This window comes from Anarhichas minor, unplaced genomic scaffold (genome assembly GCF_050575085.1).
Source record: "Anarhichas minor isolate MPS153535 unplaced genomic scaffold, ASM5057508v1 ptg000058l, whole genome shotgun sequence".
Lineage (NCBI taxonomy): Eukaryota > Metazoa > Chordata > Actinopteri > Perciformes > Anarhichadidae > Anarhichas > Anarhichas minor.
Window position 1 is genome coordinate 1224339 of NW_027466504.1, and position 23955 is coordinate 1248293.

Below are 23955 nucleotides of genomic sequence, written 5' to 3' on the forward strand. Positions count from 1 at the left end.
ATTTGATCATATAGGGCTGTAGTTTAAATAATATATGTTGAATAGTAATGTGGCTTTTTCTCATCACAGGACACAGTGGATTTAGACATAGAATCACATGACGGGTAAGATGTTTCCTACTTCCACTATACAGTATAACCAAAAGTATGTGAACTCCCAAATATCACACCTATAGCCTACGTGAGTTTTGAGCAGAACCATAGGCAGTTAGCCTCCACTCTATTGGGAAAGTTTTGCATCAGAGTTTGGAACCTGCCTCCAGGGATTTGCTCCCATTCAACCACATTAGTGAGGTCCATCATCAGTTTTTAATGTTGGTCTAGGTCAGGGGTTCTCAACTGGTCTGGCTGCGGGACCCACCATCACCCCTTAATGACAAGCCGTGACCCAAATCGAGGAACATTTTCAACTTCTCAACCTAGACCAGTGATTCTCAACTGGTGGGTCGCAACCCACCAGTTGAGAATCACTGGTCTAGGTAATCCCAATTAGTGTTGGGTTGAGTTGAGGTCAGGGTCAATCAAATTATTTCACACGAAACTGGAAAACCATTTGTTTATGGATCTGACAATGTTTACAGGGGCATTGCCATGTTGAAACAGGAAAGGTACAAACCCAAACTGTAACAAAGTTTGAAAAACACTACTGTCTAAGACAGAGGTAGCCAACACGGTGCCCGCGGGCACCCTATCGCCCGCAGGGACCACGTGAGTCGCCCGCGAGCCATGTTCTAAAAATAGCACTAGTCACCATTGGAGCTCCGTCTAAAATTGTAGTTGCTGTTCTTTTTTAATCAAAAACGCTTGCATTAGTGTAGATTTTAAAATGACAATATTTCTTGTCATAAGAGAGTTGGGTACCCAGAGGCGCACGGTGGACAGCCAGGACGAGGCCGCCGCACTAGGTTTTCAGGTTCCGAATCGCGGGCGCTTCCCGTTGGTGCCAGACGCGCGCCGCGAGCGCACCCCGTCGTCAGGTCTGTAAATCCTCGGAACAGGCCGCGGGGCAACAACTCAGGGGTGGCGGGGGAAGAGGCGAGGCAACGCAATCCGACCGAAAAGGCCTATACTAGAGGTTTGAACGCGGGCGCCCGAAGACGCTCGCACGCCTCGGAGGGTTGGATCCCCCGCTCGGCTATAGACGAGACTGGTTACTAGTTTCTTCGTGGAGAAAAAGGTACCGTTGGAAAAGCTGGTGTCGGTGACAACAGACGGTGCTCCCGCGATGACGGGCCGGCATGCAGGCTTCATTGCGCAATGCAAAGGTGACCCAGACTTCCCAACATGTCTACATTACCACTGCATCATTCACCAGCAGGCGCTATGTGCAAAAGTAACCGGCTTTAATCATGTGATGATACAAAAATATCAGAGATGGGTGATACCTCTGACTTTCAAATGTTGAAACAGATTAACAGAAATAAAAGTTGCATGTTTAAATATGTATGCGTAGCTATACCATCATTGTTGTGGAAATCATTCTTAATAATTATTGTGAGGAATAATTAACTGACATGTGATCAAACAGTCTCTTCACATATATTATTATTATTAAAAGGTGATCTGTGCAACTTTGTTATTCAGGAAGTTTGTATCAAATAAGTAGCCCTTCGTACTACTCGGTACCCTTGAAGTAGCTCTCAGTTTAAAAAAGGTTGGTGACCCCTGGTCTAAGATATAATTGTGTGATTCAGCATCAAAGGTGCTAAATTCCAAAATCAGAGCATATCTATTATTGAGGGATTGTCTCCACACGGCTCTCAACATGGCGACGGCTGAGTCGGCGTCTAGCAGCTACCGGTGCAAACAGTGCTGACAGAGCTAACAGTGTTAATCTGGGGGGAACCAAAGGGTGTGTGTGAGCTTTCGTGACAACACCGTGTCAGCTGTAAAAGCTGTATAAGCGCAGAACAGCAGTAATTAGCTGTGTGTGGCACACACATTGGACTCGCATGCACTAAAGTGCACCACTCGCCGGCCTAGATACCAAAACAAAGAACAGAGAACCCCGGATTAAAACACACAGAGCGAGAGAGTGACTTCATTCTCTGCTCAGGTAGACATTACTCCACTATATCTGAATTTCGAATGTAGCACCTTTAAGATTTCCCTTATTGGAGCTAAGGGGCCTCCAGCAAAACCAGTTAAACAGTCCCAGACCAAAAGTATACGGACGGGGGTATTCACCTTGGGGCTGTGAGTGAGCTAAGCAGTGCAAAAAACTTGAAAATGTCAACCAGAAGACGTCAGTGAAACAATGCTTTTTAGCTTTGTGTTATGTTACACTTGCTTTAACCTTGGAAATCCTCAGTGAGGGTCTTGCACTTCGTCTGGACTTTGACATCCCAACTCAAGAGAAAGAGTTTCTGAAGAAGAGGGACGTTGTAGTGGCACAGGCATTGCAGAAGCTTTTTGGAGCTCCATCTGATCCTAAAAAGGTAGAGTGCAACTTTTTCTGTTACTTTTGCCCTTGTACCCCTACCCACCACCCTACCTATGTCAATTTGCTAATAATTTTGCTAATCAATAAAAAACACAATGTAATGCCAAAAAGTGTACCAGAAGTCAAGACCAACATATGCTACAACACTATGACGTCATGAACTCTGTCACACACACACAGCGGGCCACCAGGCTTGCAATACACTGACGGACAACCATGACAGTGTGTACCAGAGTCACACAGCTGACAATTTCAAAACTGATGCGCTGAGGTTTTACAGAGAAAGTGGGTTGGGTTACATGCGTCCACGATATTGTGTCCACGACAATGCATGCAACATTGTGGTTGCTTACTCTTCTGGACAGGGGACCTGGGGACTCAGTTGCCTCTTTTGTGTATACACTGCAGCTGTGTTAGATGATGGATTTAACCTGTTTGTGCATCAAGTTATCTTTGCAGCTGGATGGCTTGGCAGTTTACAGTTAATGATCTATTAACAAGGGTTGGCTATGGGGCAGAAAATAATTTCTTTATTAGTATCCTTAGTAAAAATGTTAAAATATGTGACCACACTGCAACATACTGTCTTGCATATAAGACAGCATAATCTAATTTTGAGTTACAGGACACCAGGTACAGGCATTATTGTTACCCACAGGATCAAATTGAATAACTTTGGTGACTTTTCATCAAGGTCTTTCATCTTTTATCAGTGCAAAATTTCAGAATTTGTCAATACTTATGACCAAATAGCCTCGGCTGTACTTTGTGTTTTTTTCCTAAAAGCGTGCTGACTTTGGAAGTAAGATGGTGACCAAGGTGAACATTAAACATAAACTGCTAAATATCATTTAGCATTTGGTCAAACTGCTAGAGCCACACCTCTGTATTCTCTGTTCAGGTGCCGACCATAGCATTGGTGGCTTCAGGGGGAGGGACCAGAGCAATGACAGGCCTGCTTGGTAGTCTAAGAGGCCTGAAGGAAATCGGGGTCCTGGATACTGTCAGTTACATCACTGGTGTTTCTGGATCCACATGGTGAGTGAACCATTTGACTCGTCAAGTGTCCTCAGTATCTTCATTTTAATCTTCTCATTTTACATAGATAGGCAAAGACAGGCAATCCCTCAAATTTTGGGCTGTGCCTTATAGAAAGCTTGTAATTAAATACAGGGCAGGGGGGTTTTAAAGAGAGGGCAACCGCCGAGGCTAAAAAATGAAACCTATGTGGAAGTGCCAAAAACTGCAGGTCAGCAAATTGTCACTTCAGGCTGGCTCCAAAGAGTCAATCCCCACAGACCTCCATGTCAAAAGGCCCAACTTTAAAGCAGAAATAAACATGTTTGCAGCCTGTTACAAAGAATGGTTTGATCTCTATAGCCAATATCCTTGTTCCTGACAACAGAGGTTGAATTTTATCTAACTCACCTGTTTAAATTGTATTTAGGCTTAAAGGTATGCATAATTAACGGAATGGCCACTTTGAATGAAAGGTGGGGGCCATCACAGCTGCAAGCTGTCTGCTAAGTGTCGCCTCAGCTAATTCGAGTTCACTAAACTTAAGCTCCTAGCCAAGTTTGTGCTGTTGGTGCCTTTTTGAGAATTTGTCATTCAAATATCGGAAAGATAATAATACTTGCTATGGCAGGCTGGGGAAAGACAAAATGTGTGTCAGTAGAGTATTATCTGCATAGTTGTGGTAGAAAAAGGCACGGAAGAGAAAAGAGAAACTTGATGGACCCCGGTAGTAAGACTGCCAGGTTCAGATCATAGGCTTTAAGAAATATGGACGTAGTTTCTGTGATGTCACCCAAAGGCTTCTGACAAACCGTTGTGAAGCCCTAAGTGAGTAGCTCTGGCCTTCGTCACCTTGGCAGTGAAGACACAGCCTAAATCTGAAAAAAATAATGGATTTTCGGTGGAGCTGAGGCAGGCCCGGGTGACGCAACAGTCTAAGTTACCTTGTAAGTGTGGTCCTTGAGGTAGGATGTGAAAAAGAAGAGTGCCGAGAGGAGGATCTGTTGCTTCACTGTGTCAAATGCTGCTGAAAAATCCAGCAGGATGATGGACAGGGAGCTCCAGCAATTTAGAGTTATTTTATGGCAGTCATAGTTTAGTGGCCTACCTTGAAACCAAATTGGTGGGGTAGCTGTGGGGAAAGTTTCTGCAGAAAGTTTCGTGAAGACAGCAAGCTCAAATGTTTCACAAAGAAATGGAAGAAGAGAGACAAGTCTGTTATTCTTTAGTGTTGAGTTTGGTTTTCTTTAACGGAAGTTCACTCAAGCTGCATTTAGAGAGTTAGGAAAACAACCAGTTTTCAAAGAGCATACCTGAAGTGGATGAGGTAAGAGCCATAAAGAAAAAGGTGAGAGGGGATAGGGTCAAGGAGGCAAGTGGTTGGGTGGGGGTACTTAAACCAGTACTTTATTGGAGGAGAGTGTTGAATAGGAAGTTAGAATGGGATGCAGAGTAAGTGGAGAGAAGAGACTGATAGCAAAGTCCTCAGCGTGCTTTGATTTCTACCATTTTCTTTCAGCTGCATTAACATATATGTACCAGGTAGACTCTATGTCACCATTGGTCTCGCAAAGTTCAGAGTTGAATTAAATTAGCAATTATTAAAACAGCAAATGGCATGTAGAGACATTTTCAACCCATTATACACCGATTTTTTTTATAAATTTGGTAAGAAATATCAATATTTCGTGCCTGGTTATATGAATCGATTTTCAATCATTGTACCCCTTTAAAGACTATTACTTTCCTTTTGAACAGGGCTATGTCTGCTCTGTATCAGGAAGCTAACTGGTCACAGGAGGACATGGACAGCATTATTTCAGCAAAGAAGGAACAGATGACAAAGAGTGTCCTGAGTGCCTTCTCTCCTGAGAAACTCCAGTACTACAGAGAAGAAGTTGCTGAGAAAGAGCAAGAGGGTTACATTGTGTCACTCATTGATATGTGTGGCCTGATCGCTGAGCATCTTGTCTTTGGGAAGGTGAGCAGCTGATGAACACTTTCTGTTCTCACTTTAATCATACTGTGTATTACTTTGAAAGCTTAAAGAGTATGTGTAACTTTCAGAAAGTCCTTGTTTTTAAAGACACCGGTGGCAGTTAATTTAGAGAGTGAACATCGGCCAAAATAGTGACGTGACACACACAAGACTGAATATGATTGAATGATTGGCATCTTGTAAATAGTACCATTGGCTCCGTGAAAGACCGCCACCCACCACAAAACAGATCGGGGCTGATGGCTGGTAAATCGGAATAGCTTGCCGTTTGAAAGTTACTTTCAGCTAATACGAGATTTTTAAATCGCAAATATCAAACAAGTTCAATGTTTATAATCCGATATCCATAACAGCTGAGGACACACAATTACAAATTGTTGCCATCCACACACTATACAAACAAAACTGGTGAATGTATCTCATTATGTGTGGGATCCCTCAAATGTTTGACATCTGTTAACATTTGAAAAAGTATGGTCAAGCCTTGAAGCAACCAACAGCAGATCCATGCATCCATGCAACAGTTAGCAGGCTAACCTTAGCTTAGGTTGTGGTTAGCTTAGTTTGCAGCCCCTGCCTTTCATTGCTGATTGGCATAATACACAAGTTAGTATCTTGGATCATGTTATAGTGAGGCAAGGTAGCGAACTAACATATATCTGCTCACAATTAAGTTAGCAAGCAATCAAGCTACGGTTAGCCAGCTAGCTACAGTTTACGTTGCATGGATCTGTGTTGGTTGCTTCGTAACATTAGTTGATTAGGTAATTTGCAAACAGCAAGCTAGCCAATTTATCAGCCAGGTCAGCACTGGGAGTCTGGATGAATCTGCCTTAAGACAGTATTTTGCTAATTTAGCTGGTGAGCAATTTGTCTGCGTTAGCAGGCAAGCTAGTGCTGGGAGACCTCTGGTACTGGGTCTTGCACTGGTGGATTTCAAGTTACTACAGCCGCCACTAAAGGTCCATCTCCAGACCACCGCTGCAAAGTATATAGAATGGAAACACAACATGGCTAACCTTTGGCTAGTGTTGTACACTTGTACAGTAGGGGAGCTGAAGTGAGGCAAGGCACACCAGAACGCGCATAAACGTCATATCCTTTGGGTTTTCCTGGAAAGAAATGTCCTGAGGCCTTTACATAGAAATCAGTCCACAGACTATTATATGAGAAAGCTGGGGAAAGTCACTTCTTGAGTCATATTACAATCAAATGTATGAATTACAAAATTCGTACATTAAAAAAAGTTACACACAACCAATCAAATTAGGGCATGTCTTTGAACCTTAATTTTATGTTTTTCAAATGTTATAAATAATATCATTAATAATAAAATGATATTTGGTTGGAATTACAGAAAGTCACCAATACCCTGTCTGAGCAGCAGAGTGCAGTGAATGAAGGCCAAAACCCTTTACCCATATACACTGCCGTCAATATAAAGGATAGGGTAAAGGGCTGTGAATCTGAATCTGGTAAATATCCTGGATTATATTTTGGTATTTGTGTTTGTATTGTAATGTCTGTTTCCTGAAAGTATTTTGTGCAAGGTGACTGAAGCCCAATGACTGTAGATAGCATGTAAAATATGTATTGTGTTAAACTCAAGTGACACCTATGAATGCCTAGTTCTCATATCAAATGTATCATTAATTTTGCAACTGAAATGAATATGGGGATATTCAGCATGACCAGGCTGATGATATAATAAAGATTCAGGACACAAACAGACCCCTAGAAGAACTTGAACAAAATTGAAAACTGTGAAGGAATGCTTGATTTTGTAATAATAACAAATCTTGTTGACAGAGTGGTGTGAGTTTACCCCCTATGAGGTAGGCATCCAGAAGTATGGGGCATTTGTCAAAACTGAGGACTTTGGGAGTCGGTTCTTTCTCGGTCATATGATCAAGAAACTCCCAGAAGTCCGCATCCCTTATCTGATGGGTAAGACCACTGCTTCTGTTGCAATGTCAATGCATGGTAATACAATACTAATTTAAGGTAATTCCAATACATTTTTGTCAACATAATCAGGAATATGGAGCAGTGCTATTTCTGTCAGCATGACCCAGCTATGGACGTTTGCAACGGGGTTCAAGCCTGCTTGGAGCACCTGGCTCGGACCAGAAGTCAACAACATAGGTATAGCTACTTTATTTTATAGTGCAGAAAAACATAAATCCACAACTTAGAATAAGGCTGGCGTTTCTACAATTCTCTTGTAAACAAATCCTATTAAAAGCCAAACCAAACAAATTAAAACCAACAAATTGTTTCATCTTTCAATACTTTTCTACCCTGCGTTTGGAACTGTGTGCCGAGCCCATTGTTTGGCAAATATCTTTAGGAATGACTGCGTTAGTAAGTGCTTACAATACAACATCATGACGCACTGTATGCGGGATAGATTAAAAATAAATTAAAGTGCCCGCATTCCTCATATTGACATATGAATTATTATTTTTTTGGTCATTTCATGGGATTGATGACAATAGGACAAAATATAGAATATTCCCAGCTTGATCATTTAAACTTTAAAGCATTATCTTAGATCATTGAAGAGATTCAATGTTTACACAACAAACCATAAAACAGAATTTTAAAACCTTTTTAGTGTATTTATTACTATCATGGTACAACAAAGACTTCCATGTAAGAGCATAATAATGTATGTATTATTGAGATGTGTTCTTTTGACAGACGTTGACACTGAACCATCAAATCAGGACACATACGTCATAAATCCAACCACAGGTATCGCCAGCGATGTGACTAATTTCTTCAAAAAACGTCCAGTCATTGCTGAAATGCACAATTTCATGCGCGGACTCTTCATGCACAGGGACTACAATCAACAGAGCAACTTTGTTGCCTGGAAAGGTATGCACTCACAGCACAGTACACTTTCGCCCACAATTCAAAAAATTTGGAACAATGCTGAGCCTCTAGCTCTCTAGCCTCTAGTATGTACATTTCAGGAGTGATCACAACTGATCCTTCCTGACTGTTTATTGCACCTAAATGCGGTCAGGAGTGATCACCATGGATCCCTCCTGACTGATACATAAGCATGAGTCATTCCACTGGCCCCAACAAAGAGTTTACTTGTCCTGGGCCAGCGGCCAAGCATTAATATAGAGCCCTGGGCATTATCATCAGCATACTGAAGCTTCAGCTGTGGAAACCTGGGACTCGGCCTTAAACTTATTTTAGTAGAAGAGCTGGCCATCTGTTCTTTATTAGAATACAGGTTTAGGCTGATGAAATGAAGAACGACTATAATGAATAGATAGGGGGCAATGATACACACTACTTGACACCAGTTTTACCTTGAGAGACTGTCTCGTTCCCCTTGGTGCTAGGGGGAGTCTCAATGTACAGTGTAGTGTACAGTGTCACTCTGTTGACCCAAGGTCCTGGAGATTGAAGGAGTTGAAAGCTTTGGTTAGATCAATGTAGGCCCCATGCCAACTGGCATTGAGAGGATGTGGCCCAGACTTGCACAGAAGGCCTCCTTTATTGTCTTCTGTGAGTAGTGTGGGAGCAAAGTTGTTGACCAGCTTGAAGCAAACCATATATAGGCGTGGACATTGATGGGAAAGTTCAGTAAGCTGGTTGGCCAAGCTGGTTTTAATGGCAGAGCCCACTCCATGTATCTGGGGATAACACACAGGTTTCCTTTGAGAAGAAGGTGTAGCTTCCTTTTTCCCCCACCTGCCCCCTTCTTCCAGTCTGATTTCAGAGGGTGCTTTCATGCTATGATTTAAACCTCCGTAGTGCCATTGCACCAATGACGGTTCACTTGGTTTATTACCTTCAGGTTGATGCCTGTATCTGACAGATTTTCATGAGAGACAGGTGCAATAGCGTGGACTAAATCAGAGTCGGGAGACTCCCTCTGCCAGAGCCCTCCTCTGTCTTCATAGCTTTTGGGATTTCCCCCATATTCTCCAGCCACCATCCTCCACCTGCTCTACCATTTCCCTCCACCTTACCATTACATGTGACCCTATCAGGAGCTGAGCAGACAGCATCACTTGGGATGAAAGGAAGACCCACATTTCTCTTCCATGACCACATTGTGACTTTTGAATTTCCGGAGAAGGTTCAGCTAAAGAACTGACGTGCCCTTTAATAGCATATTGAGCACCATTTTGACAGCATTTCCAGCCAAATACACAATCAAAGTAATCACGCCTGCTTCGACTCAGTATGCTGAATTTCCCAAGCAACAGTGTGGGACACACCACACAAAACAGAGATCTGCCACAGATATTCAGTCTCAGCTGCTGGGGCAAGGCAGCATTCCTGCACATGATGGTTATCATGTGCAGGAATGCTCGACACAGAACACAATTGACAGCATGTGCAAGCCAGTTATTTCATTTTCTGTTTCCTAGTCAACCACATATTCTTGCAACTGAAGTTGAAGATTTCTTTGTTATTTTCTCCTTCTCTATGTTCTGTCCAGAAACACATCCAGATGCCTTCCCAAACCAACTGACACCCAGTGACCCCACTCTGTGCCTGATTGATTCTGGTCATGCCATCAATATTGCCTGTGTGCCTGTCCTGCGGCCAGAGAGAGATGTGGATCTCATCATATCTCTGAGTTACTCGTGGGAGCCAGAGCACATCTTCAATGTAAAGCAGAATGAGGAGGCGCTCATCTGGGCCGAAACAGAATGTTTCCTGAATGTATTCCATCAACATTAACATTACTCTATGATCATGTTTATCTATTAGGTCCTGTCGAAGACAGCTGCTTACTGTAAAGACCATGACATCCCCTTTCCCAATGCTGACTTTGCCAGTCTGGAAAAGGAGCCTCAAAAGGAGTTCTACATCTTCGAGGATAAGGAGAATCCCAAGGCCCCGATAGTGGTTCATTTCCCACTTGTCAATGTCACGTACAAACACTTCAAACGCCCTGGTATGCCCATTTGAACGAGTTGAACTTCACTGCAACAATGTTGCTTCTATTACTTTATTATTTTTTTCTTTGTGCTGTATATCTTGAAACAATAGCAATGCAATAGGAAGAAACCCTTCTCTTCAAGCTAGTCTTGTTATTGTAGAAGTCATGTGAGGATTTTTTACGGGGCGGGGGGATAATGGCAGGACAGGATACCTGTATTGCTATATTCCATACTGAAATGATAAAATACTTTATCAGGGCATTGCAGCATATATTTACAGGGTGACAGACCTGTATTTAACATTTTTTGTTATTTAGGCAATGTATGCCTTTATTAAATAGCTACAGTAGAGAGATGACAGGAAATAAGGTGAGAGAGATGGGTAATGACATGAAACAAAGGTCCCAAGCCAAATGCATACCAGGGTTATTGTGGTGCCTTTGCCCCAAGGCCAACAGGGCGCCTCACGCTGCCTACTGCAGCTAATCTTAAGCACTACATATGAACTTCTAAATTATTAATGATCTGCTGAGTTACTAATGAGTAGGTGTGATTTGACTTGAAAGGCAACAAAACTGCCTCATGTATTTCTACACCCAATAAGAACAAGACATATACTTGTGTATTATATTGTGGTTGGTAAATTATCATTTAACCAATTGTGTCATTATCTTATGAATTTACAGGCGTGAAACGTGAGACGGAGGAAGACATAAGAGCTGGGGAGGTGGATGTAAGCAGCAGCAGCTCTCCATACATCACTAAAAACATGACCTACTCAGAAGAGGATTATGAGGCTCTGGTGGATCTGAGCTCTTATAACATATCAAACAACAAGGAGAGCATCCTTGCGGCTTTGTGTAAGGCCCAAGAGAGGAGCGCATCCAAGTGAAAGAAGTAAAGGATAAGATTTATCAAGCTTCTTTTTACAGAAACAGGTTTATCTATGTTGCCTCGACAAGTCACTGATGTTTATTCCCACACCTCTATATTAAAGCTACAGTAATTAGGGCACAGGATATTTACTCAACAACATTATAAACTACTGTTTTGAAAATAAGCATCAATGTCTTACAGTCTTGATGTGGGACATAATAAGCTTCTCCAACTTAGACCAACTTCGTACTTCCAGTATATCATCTGAGGAGGTAGGAAGTAATAGTATTTCAAAATAAAAGCCAAGGCAATAGAATGACTGTATGCAAGAAAGTCGTATTTACAGTCTATGATGCAAGAGCATACCATAGAGTGGGCTGATGGGAGTATGTTAGCACCAGTAGTCGATTCAAATTGGTTTAATATTGTGCAGTTATTCAGTTTTCGATTAATGAGTGCATTGTTTGGTGCAACACAGTTCGTAATATAGTTTAATATAAGGTATAATTGTGTGTGCAGAGTTGTTGCTGTTAGTGCTGGTAGCTGGTATTTAATGATCGACTGTTTCTTCTGTTGCTTGACTAAATGCAGAGCTTAGACTGGATAGGGAGACAGAGTGAAAGTGTTTACTTTCTCTCCCGTAGATGGCAATATGAGTGTAGTGAAATCATAGATTTAGATACATGCCTGTGTCTTTGCTAAATATTTAGCTTATACAGATGGCTTTCATGCTGTTTATTTCATTTGGTATTGGATGTTTATTAGGGGTGTAACGGTTCACAAAATTCTCGGTTCGGTTCAATACGATACAGTGGTGCCACGGTTCGGTACATTTCGGTACATTTTCAATTCAGCAAAAAAGCAGAAATGCCAAATCCTCTCTGGTGAGACTCAAGGGGGCGTGTCTGATTTGATTCTGTTTGGGCTTTCGTTTTCTTTTACAAAGCAGTATGGTCTGGAGAAATGGGCTGGTGAAGGAGTAGTGTCACGGGGCTCAATAGCATTAAGCATGTTAATGCTTATTTATCACTACAGAGTAGGGATATACCTTTAGCCCTGTTTGAATCAGGAGGGAACAGATACCTAAACGCTGCGGGGAGAGTTTGTAACGAATAGTACATGAGTATTCACGTTAGGGCTGCACGATTATGGCCAAAATCATAATCGCGATTATTTTGATCAATATTGAGATCACGATTATTTTGATCAATATTGAGATCACGATTATTTTGATCAGTATTGAGATCACGATTATTCATTAATTTTAGGGACAACATCTTTTTATTGCACTTTCACGTTTAAATGAACAAGAGCACTGCTTCCACTTCCATTGTTGTGCTACATTCCAGCTAATGTACACGCCTCTGCATCAAAATACAACGTATACGGTACTGATCACCTGAAGCAAAATATAAATAAAATGTTTACCCAAAATAAAGGGCTAACTAAAAATAAATATGGCTGTTGCTCACAGTATTTATTGGACACGTCTTTGGCCAAATGAAATGCGATTGCATCCGTTATTTCAGCGTGTCTTTGGGAGGTGGATGGATACGCTGTAGCGCTGTGCAGGGTCGCTGTTATGGTTTTCTGGGTGAACGTTGGACATGGACGGAGATTCAGTGAGGTAACGTTAGTTTTGGCCTTAATGCATTCATCGTAGTGGTTTGTGGTGATTTTTCAGGTGGTTGAACAAGTTAGTTGTATTGCTATGCGGCGCAGACACAACTCTAACGCACTCTGTGCATATGATTTGTTCTTGGTTAACATCACTTGGCCTAAATCCAAAAAACTTCCAGACAATGGATGATGATCCTTTTCAAGGGGCTAGCTCCTCACCTTCTGCTCCTGACATTAGATTTACCTTTCACACGACACCCGTGACCGTCTGCTCTGTTGTCTGTCTCTCTATTCTTCTACTCACTGCAGACAGAACTTTCTTTGAGGCTGCCGCTGCAGGGTGCGCGCATGACACCTCCCAACTCGTTCGCCCCCTGGTGGTCGGCTGACTGTTAGTTGGGGAAGAGCTTGATTTGATATGTAGCAGAGCACGTATTTTAAACGTCAATATCGCTGACGATCATGCTCATTTAATCGTGGCAGCCAAAATCGTGATCGCGATTAAAATTCGATTAATTGTGCAGCCCTAATTCACGTACACTGGGCGTGATGGTGCCAGTGTAAACAGGAAGTAGATTGGTTGCTTAGTTTAAAATAATACCACAGAGTAATAAAGTAATCTTTAATAATGAAAGGTTGTGTTTGATACTTAAGATCTTCTCTAAAATCTTCCTCTATAAACTCAAACAGACACATTTCGTGGAAAGTTTTAGTTAGACTTAGTTACAACGCTGCAGGTCTTGCTCTCTCTCTCACATATCAAATTTACATTAAAATCAACACTTACACATAAAGGTTTACTAGATTATGGGTCCATAAATGTGGTCAACACACGTGATAAAAACGTGGCGAATCAGGGAAGGACAGCACGTTGCGTCGGGTGGGTTGCGATGTTTGAGCGCAGTGGCTCCACCAATTTCAGCTATATTTTATTTTTCAAAAGCAATTTAATATTATTCAAACGTATTATTCGGTTCGTAATGCGTACCGAACCGTGAGCCCCGTACCGAACGGTTCAATACGAATACGTGTCTCGTTACACCCCTAATGTTTATGGTTTAATTGCCACCTAGTTATGTAGAGCATGTATTTACTTTGTATTGCTATATAATTTCAGAACCACACATATCTACATGGAAGAATTAGAATGTGTTGATTGTTTGGCAATAAATAATTGAAAAATACAGAGACATTTGTTTTATTCTTATTGAACACCCTTCAGTGGAACTGGCTTTAGTTACCACCTTGTCATAGCCTCCTTGTCTTCATCACTATATCCTCACCATTATCATTGCACCTTCATCACTGTCACTTTCATCATCATCGTCCCAGCAAGCATTTTTCCATTGAAAAGACGACTATGGCCACTGTTAAAAAGACGTTCAAAATTGAAGACATTGATTGAACGTTCACGTTTAGATCTGTAAATAAAACGTATTTAGTATTAGAAAAAAAATATTCAGTTTTTAAACTGGTCTAAACATGCTAACACATGCTAACACAGCAGCCTTCCATTCATCGTTAGCAGCATAGAATGGTACTAATGGTGCTAATTTCGGTTTTCATTTTTGGACTAACGTAGTTCAAGTACTTACAAAGTATGTAGTTAGCGTAAAACCTCACGTTTATTCCATCATTTCATTCACTTCCCTCTGCAAGCTGAGTTTCCAGACCAGTGCATCTTTCAAAGTTGTAGAAGCAGTATAAGCCAAAGTACCTGCACATGTGTGTTCCAGCAGTAAGCACACACTCGTATTTTACATGAATGTACAGACAGAATGTAACTGCTCCTGTTACGATGTCCTGGGAGCATCTTGTTGGCAGCATACAGTCTATAGTTCCATATTTTTATTGTTTTATATGAAACATTAAATGCGTTTAAATCGCGTCTTTGCGTAAACCACATTTCACCGACCAGTCAGTGGCGGGCCGTGTATTTTATACCTAGGCCTTCAGTGCTGTCTTACTACAGTTGAACCACCTCCTAATAACCTCATTATGACGCCAGCATGACGGGATGCTTCGTCATTAACGGGCAATGCACAGTGACGGGCCGTGCATTTTATACCTGGGCCTTCACTGCTGTCCTGCAGCTGAAACACCTCATTATGACGCCACAGCTACGGTTATTATTTGTTTTGTGTAAAATTAACTGCAGAGTGCAGATACATGAATACGCCAAGAGTGTGTCTCCTCTCTTCTCTGACTGCAGCTGGGACTGCTGCACGAGGCTACTGTGAGAGTAACCGCCTGTGAGTGCTTTGGGGCGGCTCACGGCAGCACCCGTTGCTCGTTCACCACAGTGCAGAACGGTACGTGCTTTCACGTCAGAGTCAAAACACCACAAAAGTCTCCAACAACACCAGAAAAAGTCACTAGATTTGTCGCTAGTAGCTTTTGACAAAAAAAGTCTCCAAGAGGGTTCAGAAAGTTGCCAGATTTAGCGAGAAAGTCGGCAAGTTGGCAACACTGGCACCGACTAAATGTGTCCCCAGCGCAACATTGGACGTAACGATGGTTCCTATCACATATAAAACCAAACAAAAATCCATCTTCATAAAAACAAGTTGTACAAAAAATAATATATAAACAAGCATATTACACTGCAGATGTAAAAACAAAAGCAGTTCACTTACCAAAGCTGCTGTTCACTATTTGAAGACAAAGTCCATCCTCCTTTCTTTGATTACAAAGAGTTTAATACCACGGCTGTACAGTACATCCGTGCGTTTTAGTTCCAGCAAGAGATCCTTCTTGTCTGTAACTGGATCAAAGATACATTTTTCAAGATGGCCGCCGAGGACAGGTGTGGTGTGTTGGGCTCCACACCAATCCTCTTATTTAACATTTTACTCCAGATTCTATCAGTTTTAGCCGATGCTTTTCAACGAAAATGCTTCAACTCAAAGAAATACTTGAATCAAAGACAATAATCAATTAAAAGGTACAGAGAGTGTTTGGACACTGTTATTCTGCTTGTGGTTTTTGCTTGTTCCACCTGCTCAAGGCCTTTGTTTGGCTGGAAATCAATCAATTATTCCTGAACATTCTGCACTTTTGAATAACTCACCGATATTGAATTTATACAACTGAAATATATACACTAGCAAACCTTATCCTAGACCAAAAAAGTCCTTTGTCCAAGGATTATCTTCATGAATCAGTGCAAGTTTGGCATGATTGTACTGGAAGGAAGGAACCAACAGGTGATGCATTGGTGGCTCTACTCTTCATCCAGATAAATGTGAACTACTGGATGGAAGAAACAAACTTTCTACCACCACCAGGTTTGGCCTAGGCCCCAGCAGTAGCATGCCAGCTACTATCAGGCTACACCAAGGCCCCAACATCAGCATGCCAGCTACCACCGGGTCAGGCCCAGGCCCCAGCAGCAGCATGATAGCTACCACAAGGCTACAATCAGGCCCCAGCAGCAGCATGCCAGTTACCACCAGACTATAGCTACAGTCAGGCCCCAGCAGCAGCATGCCAGCTACCACTCGGTCTGGCATCCGGATCAACACCCACAAGTGGGTGAGTCCTGAGACCTACACCATCCACACATACTGAGACGGAGAAGACACTTTACCCATCGATAATACAAACTCAATTGTCACTCATTTCAGTCCACTGACTAACTCACACACTGATATGGATACCTGCTCACAACAAATTGAAAACTCCGAACATTGCGTTGTAACAACGAAAGTGATTGGTTAACTGACTACAATTCCCATAGTCAGCAGGGCAGCCGGGGCCAAGGCTACTGCCCAGCTGAAAGAGAGCTGGCTGATTACCCTGAAGGGCTCGTGTGGGGGGAAAAGGAGAAAACGCTTGGGAAGAGAAAAACACAGGAGCGGACGAGAAGAGAAAGAGTTTTATGTTACGTTAAAGAAAATGAACCAGAAGTAAACTGAAGATACTTATGTTTGTTTTGTGTAGCGGCTTTCTGCTGGAATTAAGTTTACCTTTTGCTAAAATAATGTGAATACAGTATTTTGAGTTAGAAACCATCGTTAGAAACCATTGTCGTCTTGATTTGTGCACCCATGCCTCACAAGCCGATCTCGACCTCTCAAGACATCACACCAGCTATCAAAAGATTACATACACATAAACTTTTCAAAACGGTCAATCATGCCTGAGTGCTCTGGGATACGCACGCAAGACCTAAAGGACTGTTTGGGGGGCATTTGAATATTCAAAGTCTCTTGCCTAAAATGGATCAAATAAAACATCTTGTTGTGGATTCAAACTTGGACTTTCTATGCCTCTCAGAAACGTGGCTACATATAAACTCGCCCTCTGTTGCTTTGAACGTGGATACAATATACTGTATTTAGAAGAGATAGATCGAGTGGTAAAGGAGGAGGAGTAATGTTTTACATTAAAGAACACCTTAACTGCAGCTTGAGTGGTCAAGTGATGTCAAATTGGAATGTATTGGTCTGAAAGTGTCACTATCATCTCAAATGTCTTTTACTCTTATCTGTCTCTACAGACCACCATCGTCCAAATGTGAATTTTATGATCAGCTTAATTCCATGTTAAAGAAATGTGACTTTGACAAAGAGGTTATATTAATGGGTGATTTTAATGTAAATTGGGAGGATAAGTCTGGAAGAAAATCCCTAAAATGTTAAATTGATTGTTTTAATATGACCCAGTTAGTGAACGAACCCACAAGGATAACCCACTCTTCTCAGTCTCAGATTGATTTGATTTTTAGCAATAAACCAGAAAGAATGAAACACACAATATGATAACCGGTATGTCTGACCATAATTTCATACTTTTAACAAGAAAACTTACAAAGAAACATTTTAATATCTCTTCTACCAGAAAAGCTTATCAATTAAGAACACCGGAAGGTGACCAAAATTCATTTGAGGATGCTATACAAGGAATTGATTGGAGCAACTGTTTAATGGGTGCAAGTGTGGAGGAAGACAGCAATATCTTCGTATCTACAATACAGACCACAATTAACAGTTTCCTTAAAAAAGCCAAAATTAAACAAAATCAAGAGAACACACTTCCATGGCTAAATAGTGACATCTGGAATTTAATGAAAAAACGGGACTATGCATTAAAACTGGCGCTCAAGTCTAAATTAGGAAATGATAGGCAGAAATTCATAATGCTGAGAAACCAGGGAATGAAAGAACTTAGAAAAGCAAAAGCTAATTTTTTTATTAAGATCATTGATGAAGCAGGAGGTAATTCTAAAATAATATGGGATAATCTAAAGAAGTTAACAGACAAACATAACAGCAATTCAATGAAGCAACTTAAAATGAATGTGAGCCTGACGCAAAATGTAGTTATAATTTGTACAGGTTTCAATTCATAGTTTATCAACTCAGTGGAAACTTTAACTCAAAGCTCCAGTATTGGTCAATTTGATCCTACACCAGTAAATGAAGGTCAACTGTGCTTCTCTATTCAGGATGTCTCTAAATCTACTGTCACCAGAGTTCTAGGCTCACTCAAGAACTCTGTAGGGCCAAAGATGTTTATGGAATTGACAATATTTTTCTAAAGAAACACAAAGGCACACTTGCTCACCCGATCACAAGCATTGTCAACAAATCTCTCAGGCAATGTGTGTTTCCGAAAGGATGGAAATCAGCCATAGTAACACCCATTTTTAAGTCAGGAGATTCAACCGATGTCTCTAATTATCAGCCAATCAGTATTCTCCCTGCTGTTTCCAAAATTGCTGAGAAATGTGTTGCAGAGCAACTTATTAAACATCTCAACAGCTCTCCATATTAGCTGCATCCTATGCAGTTTGGTTACAGGGCTAATCATTCGACTGAAACAGCCAACTGCTTCCTCTTAGAGAACGTGAAGCTTAAAATGGATAAAGGGGGTGTAGTAGCAGCGGTTTTCATTGACCTCAAGAAGGCTTTTGATACGTTTAACCAGTGGCGGCTGGCCAATAGAGGGCAATGGGGCCTGGCCCCACCTTGAGCCACACAAAAGAAAAAAAAGAAAATTTAAAAAAAGAATAAATTATACAAATTGTCAATATTTGTGTTTTTGAACTGTGGAATGTACCCAGTAATATGTGTAAAATGTGATATCTGCACAAAATATATGCTTTTCCTGCTCGTCCTCTCCGCCTGTGTGCTCGTCTGCTCGTGCTCTCCGCCTGTGTGCACGACACATCTCAGAACGCGCAGCTAGGGGGGCAAAATCGTTTTTGCCCAAAAGAGGCAGGTCTATGAAGCAGTTTAGCCAATTGCTGATTAAAGATATAAATGAGTGACATACAATTTAGCCAATCAGCACCCTCAAATAGATTCAGTGTGGGGCCAAAACAATATTGCCCCCCTAGCTGCGCGTTCTCGTCAGGAGAAGTCTCTAGAGGCGAGCGCCAGCGCGAGCACTACACCTCCAAGTCTCGTTTGAGAGGAGAACTTTGGCGGAGATTCTGCAGGCCAAAGAGCTGATATCAGATCAGCCTGACCTCACAATCAGACAGCAGACTAGCGGGAAAGGGAAGCAGTACATGTGAAGCTTCTGTACTAGCTGTACACCTTGACAGGTTTGGCTAGCTGGATGACATCATGCTAATAACTTATTTAGCTTTTTAAAACAACGGGGACGGATCCAGCATGGACAGTTACGGGAGTGACGAAGTAAGGAAACATGAGAACACCAGGGCACACATGAGAACTCTGTCAAGCTACATATTAGGCAAAGTGAACATCTTTTCTTTTACGTAGTTGTCCTCAGTCTCATCTGCTTAACTTGGTCATGGAGGCATCAACATTTAATTGAGATGGTAAATTAAAAGTGAAAACTCATCATAGCTTAATTTAACATCAGTATTCATAATTACACTTCATGTTTACTTCTCCTGATCTTTACCTCCTATAACAAGGTCCATAGGGACATCTCAATAAATAAACATGTTATATTATATAAGTGTTATTTACTGCTTTTTTTCGTGTTGGAATAAATGTTAAATACTTAACTGCAAAGTAGTAATGCGTGTTTGATACTTAAATTTTTTTTTGCATTAAATCATACTGGGATGTTTGCTGAAATTGATAGGATGGCCCTCCCTAGAAAAGTTTCCACCAGCCGCCACTGCGTTTAACCACAATGTCCTGATTAATAAACTGTCAAATTTTAACTTTTCCCGAGAGTCTCTTACCTTGCTGAAATCCTACCTTGAAGGAAGAACCCAGTGTGTCAGAGTGGGTGATGTTTCATCATCTACTCAGATCTAACGTGGGAGTACCCCAGGGTTCTATTTTAGGACCTTTATTATTCAATTTATACATTAATGATTTCCCGGGTGTCTGCAATGGGTGTGATATTCAAATGTACGCTGACTATACAGTGATGTATGTGCACGCAAAAAACAAAGAACACGCTGCACTTAAACTCACGTCCACAATGACAAATGTAACTAAATGGCTTGCAGATTCCTGCCTTCACCTGAATGTTAAAAAGACTGTTTGTATGTTCTTCACAAAGAGGGCTTGCAAAGTGTCACCAGAGCCAGATGTCTATGTTGCTGGTGAGAGGCTACAGGTAGTGTCAGATTTTAAATATTTAGGAGTTTTTATCGATTCTAATCTCTCTTTTAAAAAGCAGGTAAAACATGTGTTGGAGTCAGATCTTTTCAGGGGAGACCCAGACCGCTGGACTTTCGCTGCTGCAAACCTTCGGCAGCGGATTCGCACCAAAAATGAACTGGATCCGGTTAACAATCAAAAAGTATTTAATAAACAAGAGAAGCTAGAACAGTTGCAAACTGAATTACTCTATCGATATCAATATGTCCCCAGGGCAGAGTTCTCACAAGGCCCACTAAATAGCCCAGCCCAGCTGGTAAACTACCCAGAGTGGTAACGGCGCGACCTCTGGCAAAAACCCTCTGGAACTAAGCCTATATTTAAAAGTCTCTGTCCGAAAGTTTAAATGTCCAGTATCAGCCTCTGTGATTGGCCGAAATTCAATAGCCCCTCCTGGCTTTTGGGCAGTTATCATCTCAGTGTTTGGTTGAAGTTGTCCGGACTCCTCCTCTGGTCCTGCTGGTCAGTTGTCCATCCCTCTGTTCTCTGCTGCACCTCTGTAAAGCCTCACTCAAAATGTTCCCTTTCTGACCCTCAAAACTAATCACACAGTGTTTTAATACCTTTAGTGACTATACTTCTATGGTTTAATACATTCAATGAGTAAAATACTGTAACATATAATATCCTCTATAAGTAAGAATATTGTAAACATATAATACATTCCATAAGTAAATATATTGTGACTTAACATATTTTGACATTCTTATTATTGTGACACTTCTACTCACCACTTGGGGTGTTATTAAATCCTACTAATAATGTTTCCAATACTGAAATCCTTCACACATGTGACAAAGGTTTTAAGATGTAATCTCATGAATTTTGGATGTATAAGAAACCATGCAGGCTGCGAAACTGTATTTTAATGCGATGATTGTCCCCCATCTGACCTACTGCTTAGCCAGCTGGGCACAAGCCAGCAGCACAACATTAAAATATATTCATATTCTCCATAAACAAGCTCTAAAAACACTTGATAAAAAAAATAAAAACTCACCATCACTGCAATATCCTCATCAAACACCATATCTTGAGTTGGGAGAACCTCATTAAATTCACTGATGTGTGCTTGTTTTTAAAATGTTAGATGGTATGGCCCCGCCTCCACTTAGTGATTTTATTCAACAAAGGACTCAAAGCAGCAGACAGACTAGATCTGCTTCAAGAGGTGATTGTGTCATTTCACAAAGGTCAAGCTCTTTTAGCAAATCTACATTCTCTGTGAAGGCAGCACACTCGTGGAATACTCTGCCACCACACAAACGCGCACAAAACATGTACAAAACATTCAAACATAGCCTTAAGGAATGGCTGGTTGCCAATCAGGCGTGTGTAGACCTGAGTGTCCTCTGAATCCTTGATACTGTGTGGGCAAACCTTAATCTTTAGGTGAAATTCCTAAGGTGGCATTGTGATGCTCTGACTATTGGTTAATGTCCACGTAAACTTTAAACCACATCCCACCTTCCTCTCGCCACACGTGCATTGATGTACTGTCTGTCCTGCCTGCTTGTTTCGTCTATATGTATATTTGTCTTGTTCAGTGTCGCTATTTTCCATTTTGATGTGTATGTTATGTGCCTCAGTGTTATATATGTGCTTGTACTGTAGGTGGGTTTGTTCTGCCTGACGCATGCTGCAGCCTGTTATGTCTGCTCTGCTCTAGTGTCGTACACTTTTCTTTTGCTTATATGAGAGTTGATTGTATGAGATATTGATTAAGACTGAAACATGGAGAGCACAGCTACTCACATCTTTTTATTATAGTTGTCAAATGTTTGTCTATACATATATACTTTTTATGCTTACAAACATATTGTGCGCATGTCTTGGCGATGTTTAGTCAGCCACTGTGTGCTAAGAAAGTCTAGTCTGAGACCCAGGACAGCACTAAATGGGCCTTGTGGGAAGAATGTTTTCCCAACAGTATTCCTGTTTTGGAGTGTTTCTAATGGGACTTCTGGGTCTCGAGTAGAAGGTAACATTTTGAAGTGGCTTTATCTGTTTGGCACATAGCTCATTCACGTATTTATTTTATTGCCTTCATGGAAAAATTTGGTTTAGTCACACTCAAGGGCATCGCACAAAATATTCGCAAAGTCTTACACATATTACAACACAAGGCAATACGTTTAAGTGACATGCTGCTTTGCTGTTAATGACTTAACCGATGAGCTCCTGCTCTATGGTTTTCACTTCTGCTAATGTACAATGTATATCATCTTTGTATCACGCTACATAATATTTGAAGTGAATATTTATCTATCTGTGTAACTGCTGCTGCATATCATGTGGTTTGCTGTGTTTAGATGTATCTGTTATTAGATAGTGTATTCCTCTTGCAGTCTTAGTTGCGTATCAAGAGAATGACTCTAAGGGCTGATGCTTGCATGCAGTACAGTCCACATAATGGCTGATGATAGGCTCTGTCATCAGATGAGTGGTGTTTCTAGGTGGACAAAAATGGTGGGGCAACAAGTACTGTGGACAAATGCAAAACGTACACATACACAATTTTATATTTTTACATGATACGCTCTTTTACATTTACCACATAGTTTAAGATAATTAGGCCTCTTGAGCCAAGCACAATTAAAGACCCAGTGTGTAAGATTTAGTGGCATCTACTTGTGAGTTGCAGATTGCAACCAACTAAATACCCCTCAGCTCACCCATCCCTTTCCAACCGTGTTGGAGAACTACAGTGGCCTTCAGGTAGGGATAGTTATATTTAGGATTTTAATAGATAATATATTTTAATAAATATCTAACCTTGCATCACCAGCCATTAGTCCAGATAGTAGCCTACTTATCGAGACTGCAGTACAGCTGCTTTCTTGCAACTCTCTGTGACTCTGTCTGACATTGTTAATGGCAACGGTGAGTACAAAAGAAAAAACATCATAATTCTGCTATATGGTTGTACAGTTTGCTTGTGACAGGTCTCAGTTTGAGAGAGCCTGATGACAGATTTGTTTGTCAAAAAAAATGATGGGGCAGGCAAACGTGTGGCTTCTTCTCCAGCTGTCTTTAATTAGATTGTATATAGATTAGAAAGCTTTATTAATCCCCAGTAGGGAAGCTCATTTGCCACCAAATCAACTCATACAGACAACAAACAATAGACATAGCATTCACAGTACACAACAAATAGAAAACACAGTACAACGAATGCACAACACCATAAGAATCCATTTGAGAATAGCAAAAAGATGCTACATCTAAAAAACACATCTAAAAGTATTCATTAAAAAATATGACCGCTGCTGGAACCAAACACCTTCTAAATCGTTCAGTAGAAAACTGAGGCATTCTTAGTCGCTCACTGAATGAGCTTCTGAGTCCGTTAAAGACGCAGTGTAATAGATGTCCTTCAAAATACACAACCGTTTTCAACTTGCTCTTTTCTACAGTGTCCTTAAGTGGGTCTGGGGTAGGCTGATCACTGAGCCAGCCTTTCAGATCATCTTATTGATCCTAT